Genomic DNA, 13,459 nt, shown 5'->3' with positions numbered 1-13,459 from the left:
CACTCAGCCAAGTCTGTTTTCTCCTGATTAACTACCACCGTTTAATTGCATTTGTCTCAGAGCCGGCTGCATGCACCTCTGCCCACAATTCCCCAAAAGGGTGGACAGCTGATCCACCCCAGGATGCATGTGGCACACTATTCTGTTCTACAACAGGAAGAGGGGCAGCTCGGGTATCATCCAACATTTACAGCAGTGGTTTCGGGCCACAAATGGATTTGTGACTGCTTGGTAGGGGGAGGGGACTTTTGTTGTAAAATTGGCCATAATACCTCAATTGCTCTTTAGTGTGGTGTCACAGGTTTCCAGCTCACATCACCAGGAGCAAAGAGGACAACACATTAGCAATTAGGGTGCAACCAGTGGTTGGCCAAGCAGGGTGTATTTGCAGCATGTAAAAGAGTTGGGGTGAAGGAGACTGAGTTAACAGGTGGGGGCTGAATTTTCGTGACTGGGCAAAGGTGCGTGGAGGGCGCCATGGGTATGGTTTATGTGTAAGGACATTATACACAGGTGAAGTGCCTCAAAGCGCTTCAGAGGTAAGAGGGAAACAGAACTTGGTTATAAGACTTATTTTACATTATCCAGCCAGGGGTTGCCAAACTTGCTCAACAGCAGTGAGGGAACCTCTGATAGCCAGTTGTCACTCAGGCTGTCCATGAGCCAGTCAGGGGAACTCAAGAAAAAGGAGGGCGCCAAGGAAAACAAATGGGGAGGTGGTCACAGTTGAAGTAAACACGTCTGATGTCACTGTGCCTTTGTCGCCTATAGGGCAGGTTTTGCAGGTGGTCAGTGGGGCATCCCATATAAGGGGCGCATGAAGTACCTGTGGTAGCACATAATTCAGCGCAAGGGTGCTTGCCTGGGGCAGTCAGGGCACCAGGCCAATTAGGGCAAGAGGTTGAGGCACACAACCAGAGCAAGGAATGGGCAAAAAGAAAGGGTTATGACCGAAGCCAGGGGGGGGGGGTCAGCAAGGGCTGCAGGACACATGCAAGGGGGCCAAGGGAACTGGGAACAACCAGTGGTGCTGGCTGCTTTTGCAGAGACACAAGGAGGCGGGCAGTGCTGGAGTTCCACCTCAAGTGCCTCGTCTTTCTGGGCCAGCAGTGGACATGCCAGTAGGGCCCCCACCGGCATCATTGGGGTGAAGAGCCACTACTGCCCCACTGTTATTCGGGTAGGTCTTCAGTCATGTACACCCCTAGAGAGGTGAAGGAGCGTATTTGGGCTAGGGATTGATTTGTTTTCAATACTGTCAATAGACATGGGACCTGAAGTAACTAAGGAGAAGAAAGAAGAGCTAAGAAGACTATTGAACTGGACAAGGTATTTTCCTTGTTAGCGGCAGTAACTATGGAAAGGTTCCCCAAAAAAGGGCCGTGCTTTGGAAATACAGGGACAATAGTAGAATAGCACAAGCGCTACAGGGCACCAGGTTGGATTAGGACTTGGATATGCAGGGGACCCCACTAGGGGCTGCAATGAAAGGAAACTGGAAAGGCACAAGGATGGCTGTAAGCCGACGGTGCTGAAGAGGCCACTGGGTGCCAAGAGGGTGATTTGCGCCAATGGGTTTGAGGTCAGGCTCTTCAGGGCCACAATTGCAGTGGTATTTTTGGGGCACTTCAGGTAAGTGGGCTGGTCCCTACTGGGAAAGGCGAGCGTGGAAGGGCAGTGGGTATGTCACATTTACACACAGGGGTGTCAGTATAAGAGTGAGAAAGTCAAAGAGATCAAGTGGGAAAGGTGGCTATGTGATGTTACAGATCAGACAGCTTCCCCATCTGGTTACTCAGTAGATATTGGGTAGGCCAGCAGGGGTAGGTACCTCCTGGTTCACGAGGATAGGTCCCTTTGACCAATTCCACAGGGTGTTGGCAGCAACATTGAAGAAAGTAGGATGTCATGGGAAAGGATAGTCTTCACATGGGTTCAGAAAATGGCCAGCAACAAAAGCATTACAGGCAGGTATGCCAGGGTCAGCCACTCAGAAGATGGTTATGAAGTCAGATCGTTATAAGTTGTATATCCCCATTGAGAGGGCATGTGAGGAGCAAGGAAGGCTGGGACGTGGGCGTCGGGTGAAATGGAATGGGCGTGCTTTACAATAGGGTATTTGTTTCCGTTCCAGCGGGTCGGACAGTCTGGGTCATTGGCCATTCTTTCACCACCTGGGCAGAAAGATAACCCGAGCAGGGCCTAGGCGAGGGGCCCACAGACACCGAGCTCGTCTGACTAGTCACAACATGCAGGCGATGGCATGCTTTTCTCCCCATGGTGTGCTTATTTGGGAAGGGATCAGTTACTTAAGGAGATGCAGGATGGCATTAGAATTTTAGGGCAGATGCTTCGAGAAAGAAAAAGCATGGTCAGAAATGCTCCAAAGGAGTGTGTGGCAGGGAGCTGGGTCCAACAGACATGGAAAAAGTCTAGGAAACGGGTCAATACAAATATGAAATGAATTATGAAGCAGGAAGGGCTGGCTTTTGCCAGGCACCCGATTGTGCAGACCTGGTGGACTTTGCTAAAGATAGGGTTCATCCCGTCAGATGCCAGTATGGATACCTTCAACTTAGTGCTGTCAAAGGCAAGATGTACATAGTTTGTGATGGTATGAGAAATGTAACTAATGCTTGCGGGTCACAGGGGCCAGCCCCAAAGCATGGTAGAGTTACAAGGATGCTCCTAGAAAAGGAGCACACTGCAGTCTTTTCACGAGCTAAAACCATTGGCTACATCCGCCAAGATGGGGCATACTGGCACTGATAATAGGGACGGTTGGGACTCAACTGATGCAGTGGCCTTGTTTGCTCCATTGACTAGTGACTTAACTGGCAGTTGGATACCAGGGTGGGCTGTTCTCCCAAGAGCAGAAATGGAAGTGAGAAGGTCTCACCGGTTTGGAATTGGACTATGTGCAGGATTGGCAGAGCCACACGGGAAAGGCTATTTTGGCCCAGCCATACTTCAGGCCTGAGCAGGGCGGGGACTGCCCAATATGACGAAAGAGACCATATGTTTTTCTAATAAAATGTAATTTCTTCCAAAATTCATAAAGGTCCATCTCATTCCATTGTGTGGACAATGTATGGTACACGATATATTATTGGGTAGGGGACATAGCAGGGCCCTGCTATGTATTGTGGGTAGGGTAATAGGGATATATAGGCTGTGAATAAGCAGTCAGGTGAACACCTGTGACTGTACTGGAGGAGCAGAGATGGTGTTAGTCAGCTATGAGCCAAACCAGCCCTGCAAGACACAGGACACTAGTAGTGCCCTGAGCAGACAGAGTGAAGTGCAGACCTGGTTCTGTAGTAACCCATAACTTGTTAGAATGGTCCAGCTCACTTTAGGTTAACATACAACTCATACAAAGGCTGCATGTTTCTGGATGAATGGCACCATTATACTAAGGAGTCGCCTAAACACTTTCCATAGGAAGGCACATCAGACTGACAAACTAAACCTGCACATGGCATTAAAGTGCATGGGATAGCCATCTGGACAGGTACACGGAAGCTACCAAAACAGTGCACATCTAAAGCAGAGCCCTGAAAGATACCCAAGAGAAGCATCATGAGCAAAAACTCAACCTATTGGTCCCAGCCCATGAGAATTCAGTACAACCGACATAGTGCCAACATTCTGCACTTTCACAATACAGCCAATCAGCACTACGTTAAGCGTGGAGTGCTGGGATCCACAGCTAATCTGGATTCCACCCAACCACTGTCCCATCACCCGTCCACCCAGCTAAGTCACATGAGTGGCATGCACTCACCTGCACAGATCTTCCATGTCAATATCCACCAGCTACTCCTGCACTGGTGAAGGGTTCTGGTGCTCCCCTGCAACTACCAGCACCTTCCCACTCAGCAAACTCCCCGGAAACACCTTGGTCACAGTACATGCACCATGGAGTGCCAAGGCTTGTTAAATATGTTTCCGAAATGCAAGACCCCAAGTTCCAAGGACTACATGTCATAAGACTACCACCCCACATGTGCATCTCTCAACCAGTTGGCGACAGCAGCTCTTGCTGCAGATACCTTCACTCTGCTAAAAGTGCACTCCAACCGGCCCACCAAAGAACCCCCTACTGGCTGGCTAAAGGCATAGAGACTGAAAATCCAGCAGAATATCTTGAGCACCCAAGAACAAAGCTTTGAACAATATTCTGGAATCATTGATGCAGCTGGTGTAGCTCCTCAGGCAGTGGTGGCAGCCAAACTTATGGGATGGTATAAAATCAGCCCCAATAGGCAATGAGGGGAACTTAGCTGCACAACTTTTGCATGGGGATTCAAATGCAAAGAGCAAAATACAGAAACCAAGCCTATGGCATTAGAGATACAGCAACTTTCCTGGTACTTAGGGCCAGGAATCAGGTTAATTCTGAAGGGGCGAAACCGATTCCAAAAGGGAGGCGAGATCTGCTATGGTGAACAAAGCTGTTCCCGACTTACTACCCAAGCCAAAGGAAAGCCAAAATGAACCTATGCGTAAGCTTTGGTCCAGATGCAATCAGAGGCATGATTTTCTGTCGGTTTCCAGTGCACAGTGCAACCATTACACTGGTTGAAGTATGACAGCCTACTATCTAGTGGGCCAAAGATAAAGGACGTCAAAATTCACAAGGGTGCTTTGTTGGACCAACTGGGATTCCTTATCAAAATGCAAAAACGTTTTAGCTTGAAGGCGCACTGGATGGCCCAGCAACATGCTTAGTTGCATGGTTACCAGGATGTCGGATGTTATTGGTTCAAGCAGCGTCACGTCTTTGGCGCTCATGCGCAAGCAAAGCTGGGCTCAACTGCGACAGTAGGATTCAGGTACCAGCCCTCTTCAGTGCGTTCTCAGTATCGTCCTTTTTTCGTCTTTTCGGGGTTCGAATCTGTTGCTGGAATGGATGCAGGACCAATTTTTATCAGGAGTGCTTGCACCCAGCCCCCCAATGGCAAGATATGCTCCCATGCATACCAGCAGTGTTCCCATTAGGGTCCAGTGGGGTTCACATGCTCTTGTGCACAAAACACACCTGTATAGTGGATTGGGACCAGAAAGTCACTTCGTGGCTAACCACACAAGTGACCTCAGCAACCTACAAAAGCTTTTACAGGAAACTGCATGGCCAAAAGGAAATTCCAGCCCAGGAATGACAAGGGACAAAATGGCCAAAGCAACAGACAAGAGCTTGTGGCACACTCTAGACACTGGTCACAGCCATGAGCCACATATAGTAGGGCTTGGTAATAAGCAGTCAGCATTTTCCAAGACACATTGTACAATTAAAAATTACTTCGGGGGTGTCTAGGGGAATGAAACAGCGATGCTGTTGCAGGTTACCGAATAGTACGCACAATGGTAAGACAGCAAGGTCAAATGACTAAGAAATAACGTTTCTCAGTAGACATCTAGAAGGACGTGACAAGTTGGTCCGTTAACAATGCGCTAAAGCCCAGTGGAGTGCAGCTGAAGGCTGTGCTTGGGTAAAAAGTGAAGATAGACAAAATTGCTTCTGGAGAAATCCGGGATTCACACATGGAGCGTTAGCACCGCTGCATGGTAATGAGCATTGGTCTGTGTCATACCAGTGTAGCCCTAGACCCATTAGTGGCAGGACACCCAAAGCTTGCCTGTGAGCCGTTAATGCTGATGGTAAAGACTACCCTTTCTGTGGACCACTATCCATTGGACCTGCTGCTGAAGAAAAAGACGCATAGTCTGCCGTGAATGTTACTATGAACTGCTGTCCTGTCTCGCGGTGAAACAAAAAAGGGAGAAAACCGGAACAGAACGGGGTGGGGAATAAAGTGATGAATGCAATACATTCAACACCATCAAGACAATATAATGTTGCATGGAACCCTATGCGTATGGTGTAGGAGGTCAGGGTGGGACCATGCTAGCTCCCTTCTTCACAATTAGAATGACCTGGGGCAGGGGTCTGCAACCTATGGCTCTCCAGATGTTCCGGACTACAACTCCCATGATCTCCTGACATTGACTATGCTGTACAGGCCGGATGGGAATGGTAGTCCAAACACATCTGGGAGCCAAAGGTTGCAGACCCCTGCCTGGGAGAACGGCAACAGATAAGCCTAAACCACCTTTGAAGACATAAATGCATAGCCACAAATATCTTCAGAATGCTCATGCCCCACCCCTCAAGGTAACTACCTCGAGATAAGATCACAACCCACCTCAATCTGGTGTTGGGCAAATCACGCATGGCACCACCCTACCAAGTCACACCCAACAGCTCCATCAAACTCCTAAACTGGCCTTTCACTCAGCCTTTGCGCCCCCCCCCCCCCCACCATCCCAGATGTGCTCATGCCTCCTAAAGCGCAGTGCAAGCTACTGAACTTGATGGCCAAGCTATACTTCAGCAAGGCAGAAGTAACGTCCAATGACGACCCCCGCCACCACCCATTTGCCTTTTCTACTGATAATCTATCCCCCACGGCTTAGCTATAGGGCAATTAAAAAATCTCAGCAATATCGGCACTGACCCTCGCGCCCCCACCTATTACCACCATACTAGTAATTCCCCACTAGCAAAACAATCGTCAAAAAGTCTAGTGATTCACTTGCAGATACCCCTCCATCTAACCTACTTCACCCCCTCTGGTCCTCCACCACAATAAAATCAATTGGCACAAGACCAGGCAAGTCAGTACAGGTGCATCTAGGGGCCGCCTCCCACAAAGGCAACTATACCAATACGTAAGCCACCCCAAGCAGCTCCACCGATTCCAGCTTTGTGAAAAGTGCCCCCTTAAGGAAGATTGTCCCACTCCGGGCCGCGAAGGCCAGAATTTTGGTGTTCAAGATAACCTTCAATATTCATGAGAACAGATACATTTAGAATCATTCACTGTATGCAAATACGAAACGCAAGGCGAACTGGTTCCAGCCCTCGAGTTTGTACAAGCCAGATATAAATCATGTATGTATTCTATAGTGCCCAACGAATGATCCATTGTTTTTAATAGCAAGAGGACAGTAGTCATCCCTGGTTTTGGAAGCTGCCTTCATCCAAGGAATCCAAAACCCATACAATATATAAAAAAGCCATATTTGTGGGAGCAAGACATGCTAGAAGCCTACACTTAAACGGGTTAACTCAGACTGACAAACATAAGTGGTTAGATAAGGTTGCATTAAATTAAACAAATTGTGCAGAAACCAGCATGGCTTTATAGGATGGGGAGAATGGATTACTAGTAGCAAGGGCTGGTGCTGCTATGCCTTGTAAAATGACAAAACCAGAATGAAATGCCACTGAGCAGTTGCCACCCGAAAACCATGTTCCGCATGTACAGCCCGCCATCTAGTTCGTAACCCGCAAAAGTTCATTGTTAAATCCATTGAATGGCAAGTCTTGAAAATTGCATCCATGGCGTTTCAAAACTAAACTTGTCAATAGGGTAACCAAAATTCGGTCAACCCCACCAAGGAGCAATTCTGAGGCGAGAGCTAGTTACAGGAATACTAGCATCGGGACAGCATCAGCTCTGTAGGGATCCAGCCCTTACACTTGGCTAAGGCCAACTGGTTCAATGGCTTTACAGCACCTAATCTGACAACGCTATATATATATGAGAAAGAAGGCAGCAAACACTGCATGGTCCTCTTAGGAAGCTGCACTCCCATCACCAACGAAATCCCAAAAATATCCTGCAGCAATAGCTTGTCCAAAGATCCAACCCAGGGAAGGCCAACAGCGAAGGACTGCACTGCCATCAATTCAAATTTTAATTCAATAAATTTTACAATAAAAACGTCTTCCCAGTAGCAGGGAGGCTAGCTAACGCGTTTCGCCATATATATATATATATATATATATATATATATATATATCACACACACCTTATTTTGTATAAACCAGTTTAACACGTGTCGGCTGACATCTTACATGAATAGGATATTGGGGAAATGTCACATTTGCACATGGACCCTGAATTTGAGTTGCTTTATAAGATGGGCGTGACGTGCCTGTTGCATTCGAAATCAAACATCTGTTCGGTATTTTGTTACACTGACAGGGATTTATTTAAAAAACCTCAGGGGTAAGGGATTAAATAGTGAGGGTAGGCACAAGTACATGGAGAGATGGGAACCCCAATTTTCGAAGTAATTCCTGCCGGTAAAATAGGCTAAAAAGTACTCCCAGCACAACCAAAAAATGCAGTCGCGGATACCAGTTCAAAGTGGCAGATAGTACCCAAGGTACCACCATTATGAATGCGGGCACTTACAACGATGGACCATGACAGAATCAAAAGTAATCTTTATTTTGCCAACGCAGATTTAAGCAAACATTTGAATTGGCTTCTTATCACTGGAGAATTTTCACGCTCTGCTTCTGAAAGGAAAAAAAACTTGGTCAAAGCAATCCGTTACATAACCACAGCCTTTTTACGTACTTCCCAGTGTAGCACAAAATGACATCTTGCCTAGCAATAGTGATAACTTGTAAGCAGACAGCAGCCATCACATGCTCTTACGATAAGCCAAAAGGTGTTCACATGGTCCTATTAGGTCTCAGATGGTAGTGCATGTACATGTATCTCATGGTCGCGAGACTCGAACTAGACGTTTTTCCACATCATAGACCACCATGGAATGAAGAGAACAGAATTCCAAAGCAAAGCTTACCAAAATATTGGCGCCAAAGCATTACATAACCAAACAGCCTTCTAGGACATCTGCAGAAGAGAAAAATAAAAGATGGTAAAACATTTGGAGAGTGTCCCATCCTAAAACATGTACACCCAAGACAACTCGTGTAGTTTCTTGCACCCTGGAGATGTGTGCGCTGGGAGTATGAGTTACTTGGACATGCACTTTCTAATCTAGCGTGCTACCACACCAAACACATGGCCTTGATTCTCAATTAAGGAGCCCAAATGAACCGGATTTCCCTTAATGTTTATCCCCAGAGTCCCTGATTATACCCAACTAATTTAACAGGACCTGCATCTCTAACATGCGCACAGGTACCCCATGACATTTAAGTCAGTCACAAGTGCACCAAACCTCCGCGTTACCAGAGCGTTATGGTAGCTAGCAAAATGGACATGGTAGCAAAATTCCAAGCCAGTCAGGATTAGGTGGCATTTGTCACCAGGTAAAGCATAACCATCGACTTGAGGCAACTTCCCACCTTAGCCCAATTGGTCAACCATAGGAGGGTGATCAGAGCTGGAACTTATTGCAGCATGGCCAGTCTAGGACACCGACACTCAAGGTGGCAGGGGAATTATTTGGTGGTGCATGCCACGCCACCTCAGATGGTCAATTAGGCTGCAACTTCTGAAAAGCCAGACTAGTGATACTTTAAAACTAAACAAATAACCTTGCAACAGGGTGCAAAATGCATCTACTGGTTGCAACATTCAAAATCAGGGTAACTCACTGAAACAGGTCTGTAGGCACGTTATAAATGCCACCAATGAGTCGATATTTACATTATGCAACACAATTGTAAGGGAATAAAGAAGACTTGCAGTCTTCCAAAGCACTGCTGGGGAAATTGTGCAGACAAGTTTTCTAGGTGTGCAATACTATAGGGCGCATTCAGTAAATGCAGAGGGGCTTTACACAAGTAGAATCACTATGCAGGTTTCTAAATATGAAACCGTGGGGTGTAGGACCAAGGATTTGGGGCATTGGATACAAATGTACATATGGTTAGCCCTGGCAACTCCTAGCAAGATCGACCCACAAAAATTAATGTTCTTCCCAGTGCTTCGCATTCCACCAATAACTAAAAATGGTGCACTCAGTGGTCAGTATTAAAAAGTGGTTGTTTGAGAACCTAGTTCAGCTGAGGCAGGCATCAGTGAAGCCATGAGGCACTGTCGTCAAAGGCCACTGGGTGGACTAGGAAGACCATCGTGAGAAGATGCATCATTTGCCTGAACCGAACCCATGCAAATAGATTGCCCCCAAAGTCTAAGCCACCATCTTAGCCAAGCATCTTACCTCCATAGGTGCCAACGTCAGCAGTGTTGCAGCAAAGGTAGAATCCGGTGCAGCTACATGTTTACCCTTAAGGAAAGAGCAATTGAGAATTACAATGAGAACGGCTGCAGCACAGTACAACTCGTGCGTTTAAGCCTGCATGAGTAAAACCAGTCGTGGGTTATTGAGAGCATAAAAGTCCTGAGGCCTCTCCCACTACACAGGACTGAAGTCTATCCCTATATTGTATTGAGAAACCTAGACCTCTCCCCCATTATACAGGGCTCACTTAGGTGTTTTCCCCTATACCCAAATTTGTTTGTGAAAGCCACACCTCCTACTGTACAGGGTCCTCAAATATATCCCCATATCTTATATTGTGAATCCTACTGTACTGTGAAAGGCCCCTAAACCAAGGCCTCCATCATATAGCAAGGTCCTCGCCCACCATACATCACTGAAGATGATCGAAGCCTTACACTGGACACATGACGCACACACCTTAGAATGCAGCTATGGCTATGCTCATCCGGTCTAGCAGCACAGTCCACACTTAAAAAGACCCAGCCACCCAAGCCGTAAACCGTCGAAAAAGCACACAATCACAATCTAAAACTTTTAGAACTCCAGCACATTACATTGACTACGGTCACCGAGGGCAGTCCAAGCACGGTGAGGCCATACGAATGGGGAGAATACAATACTCCTACCCAGCAAACTCCATAGCCACATACGGGTCACCCCACTAAAAGCAAGGAGCTCAGCAGTCAGATCCATAGAGTTTGTTCATCAATAGAAATCAGGTTCGGGATAGACTCATCATAGGCCACCTTGCGCAAGTATTGGGAATTCAATTAAAACGAGTAAATCAATTAATCAGCTTGTACCTGGTGTGGATTGCAGTCGCAGACTGTACCGATGCAGGCTCACTGTACAATAAAATAAAGTATATATTAAAACAAGCTTTGGCTCAGAAGGCAATCAGTTCTATTCAGCATGTCAGTCATCTAGACGTGTTTCATATGGGAATAGTTTACCTGTAACTCCATTTCTCCAGCATTGGTATCTTTCATGGATTCACATGCTTAGAATATTCCCCGTCGTCAGGCTGGGAATCCCTGGTATATTATATAGACCCTTTCCCGTAGGAAAACTTTTTCGACGCTTATGCGTCCTATCCACCTCGTTTTGTATCATGCGTGCCCGTACCGTCAGGACGTCATGATATAAATACAGGCCCCGCCCCCGCGCTCCCTCAGATTTCGGCCCCCAAAGTAGTGGGGGAACCGGTTTGCATGTTCAGGGGGGCAGGTGGGCGCATGTGAATCCATGAAAGATACCAATGCTGAAGAAATGGAGTTACAGGTAAGAAACTATTCCCTTCTCCAGCATTGGACCTTTCATGGATTCACATGCTTAGAATAGATTACATAGCAGTACCACCCCCAAAGAGGAGGCGTGCATGCAAACCCATATACTTTCTTCGCAAAGCCCGTTCCCTATGATCATGTATACATTAGAAATTGTTAACATAGGAAAACGAACCACATACAGTCATAAATTCCACAGGATGCAACCCCTCAGCCGGGGCTTACCTTATTGGAATAGGTGTCGGAGCACCGCCTGTCCCATCCGGGTATCTTCGGCATGTTGCTGCGACAGGCAGTAATGGCGGGTAAAGGTGTGTGTAGCCGCCCAGGTAGCCGCCATGCAGATGTCCCCCAGAGGGACTCCGGCCCACAGTGCCGTCGACGATGCCGCTGCTCTAGTTGAATGAGCTCTTGGCCGTCGTAGAAGAGGCTTCCCTGGAATGGCAGTACGAAATGGTAGATGACACCCATCTTGCCAGGCCTTGCTTTGAAATGGCTTTTCCTCTAGCACCCAAACCATAGGCCACGAACAGCTGTCTCGTTTCTCTGAACGGTTGCGTACGATGAAGATAAAACCTGAGAGCCCTTTTTACATCCAATGTGTGTAACATGCGCTCCGCTCCCGAGCATGGCTCCGGAAAAAACGTAGGCAACACAATAGAGGAGTGTTTATGGAACACCGAAGGAGCTTTTGGTATGAACTGTGGGTTAGTGGCTAGGACTACCTTGTTCTTGAAAAATCGTAAGTATGGTGGGTCTACCATCAGAGCCTGAACTTCTGAAATACGTCGGGCTGAAGTGATGGCCACCAGGAAGGCCAATTTCCATGACAAAAACTTTAGAGACGATGATGACATTGGTTCAAAAGGAGGCTTCATAAGAGAAGTTAAGACCAGATTGAGGCTCCACTCCGGCGGAAATTTCGTCTCTGGAGGGAAACTCCGAAAGAGGCCTTTAAGGAAGTGCTTAATCAGGCGGTCGCTGAACAATGGTGCCGAATGCCGTTGACGAGTAAACCTGGAAATGGCTGCCAGATGTACTTTTATTGACGATACCGACAGGCCCTTTTGAGCTAAGAACAGCAAGTATGGAAGGAGCTGTTCCGGCTTAATCGATTGCGGGGCCAAACCTGGTTGATCCTCGCACCATTGACAGAAACTTTTCCATTTGTACGCGTATGAGGCGTTTGTGGAAGGTGCTCTTGCCGCTTGCAGGATACGCCGACAGTCCTCCGGAATCGTTAGCCGACCAAATTCGGCGAAGTCAGGAGCCAGGCCGTCAACTTGAGGCTGTCCGGGTCGTGATGCCAAACGACACCCTCTTGTCGAGACAGAAGGTCGGGGGTCTTCTGGAATCTCATTGGTTCCGCCACCGCTAAGTGTAGCAGGTCTGAAAACCACGCCTGTCTGGCCCAGTACGGGGCCACCAGAATTACCCGACATGGGTACCTGAGGATCCATTGCAACGTCCTCCGGACAAGGGGAAATGGAGGGAATGCGTACAGGAATTTGTTCGTCCATGGGAAGGAGAACGCATCCCCCAGTGAGCCCTGCTGAGGCCATCTGCTTGCGTACTGATGGCATTTCCTGTTCTTCGTCGCAAACAAGTCTACGGAAGGATGTCCCCATTTCTTGAATACTTGTTGGTCGTTCAGCACCCATTCGTGAACTTGGTTCATTTCTCTGCTGAGGGCATCGGCTTCCACATTTCTCACGCCTGGCAGGTGGAACGCTAAGATTTGCATGTTGTGTTGCAGGGCCCAATGCCAGATTTTCTGTGCCTCCGTCGATAGGGACCTGGAACGTGTCCCTCCTTGTTTTCTCAAGTAGAACACCACTGAGTCCCTCAGTTGAGGAAGAAAAGATTTTAGAGCCCATCGCACTGCTCTCAGTTCTAGCAGGTTGATATGCAGGGAGGACTCCTGCAACGACCACTGGCCTTGTACCTGTAACGTATCCAGATGAGCTCCCCATCCGCTCAGCGATGCATCCGTCACCACCGTCTTTTGGAACTCTGGTTCCAGTAGAGGCATTCCTTTCGTTAGATGAGTAGACACTCTCCACCAGCAGAGTGCTTGAACTAGTTGTTCGTCGACGACCAGTCTGTCGGAC

The 13,459-nt window shown here is 47.6% G+C and overlaps 1 long non-coding RNA gene and 3 other non-coding genes across 8 annotated transcripts in view; all 4 read right to left on the bottom strand.

Moving 5' to 3' along the window:
• LOC138526320 (uncharacterized) overlaps positions 1 to 13,459 on the bottom strand; it is a 174,753-nt gene that overhangs the window by 137,340 nt on the left and 23,954 nt on the right. For all 5 annotated transcript variants that reach the window (XR_011283556.1, XR_011283558.1, XR_011283557.1 and 2 more), the window contains exons 12-15: positions 10,866 to 10,907; positions 10,000 to 10,065; positions 8,671 to 8,720; positions 8,271 to 8,377 (exon numbers count right to left, since the gene is read on the bottom strand). This is a non-coding gene — a long non-coding RNA (uncharacterized lncRNA). The remainder of the gene's footprint in view (positions 1 to 8,270; positions 8,378 to 8,670; positions 8,721 to 9,999; positions 10,066 to 10,865; positions 10,908 to 13,459) is intronic.
• On the bottom strand, positions 8,551 to 8,631 carry LOC138565382 (small nucleolar RNA Z195/SNORD33/SNORD32 family). The gene has a single exon (XR_011301269.1). It is a non-coding gene; the product is annotated as a small nucleolar RNA Z195/SNORD33/SNORD32 family (small nucleolar RNA).
• Positions 9,845 to 9,933, bottom strand: LOC138565403 (small nucleolar RNA SNORD35). Its single transcript, XR_011301287.1, has one exon. It is a non-coding gene; the product is annotated as a small nucleolar RNA SNORD35 (small nucleolar RNA).
• On the bottom strand, positions 10,736 to 10,806 carry LOC138565423 (small nucleolar RNA SNORD50). The gene has a single exon (XR_011301303.1). It is a non-coding gene; the product is annotated as a small nucleolar RNA SNORD50 (small nucleolar RNA).

Source organism: Ambystoma mexicanum, chromosome 1q, assembly GCF_040938575.1.
Source record: "Ambystoma mexicanum isolate Mex_15411 chromosome 1q, UKY_AmexF1_1, whole genome shotgun sequence".
Lineage (NCBI taxonomy): Eukaryota > Metazoa > Chordata > Amphibia > Caudata > Ambystomatidae > Ambystoma > Ambystoma mexicanum.
Note: the sequence above shows the minus strand (reverse complement) of the source record. Positions and strands in the feature narration are given on the sequence as shown.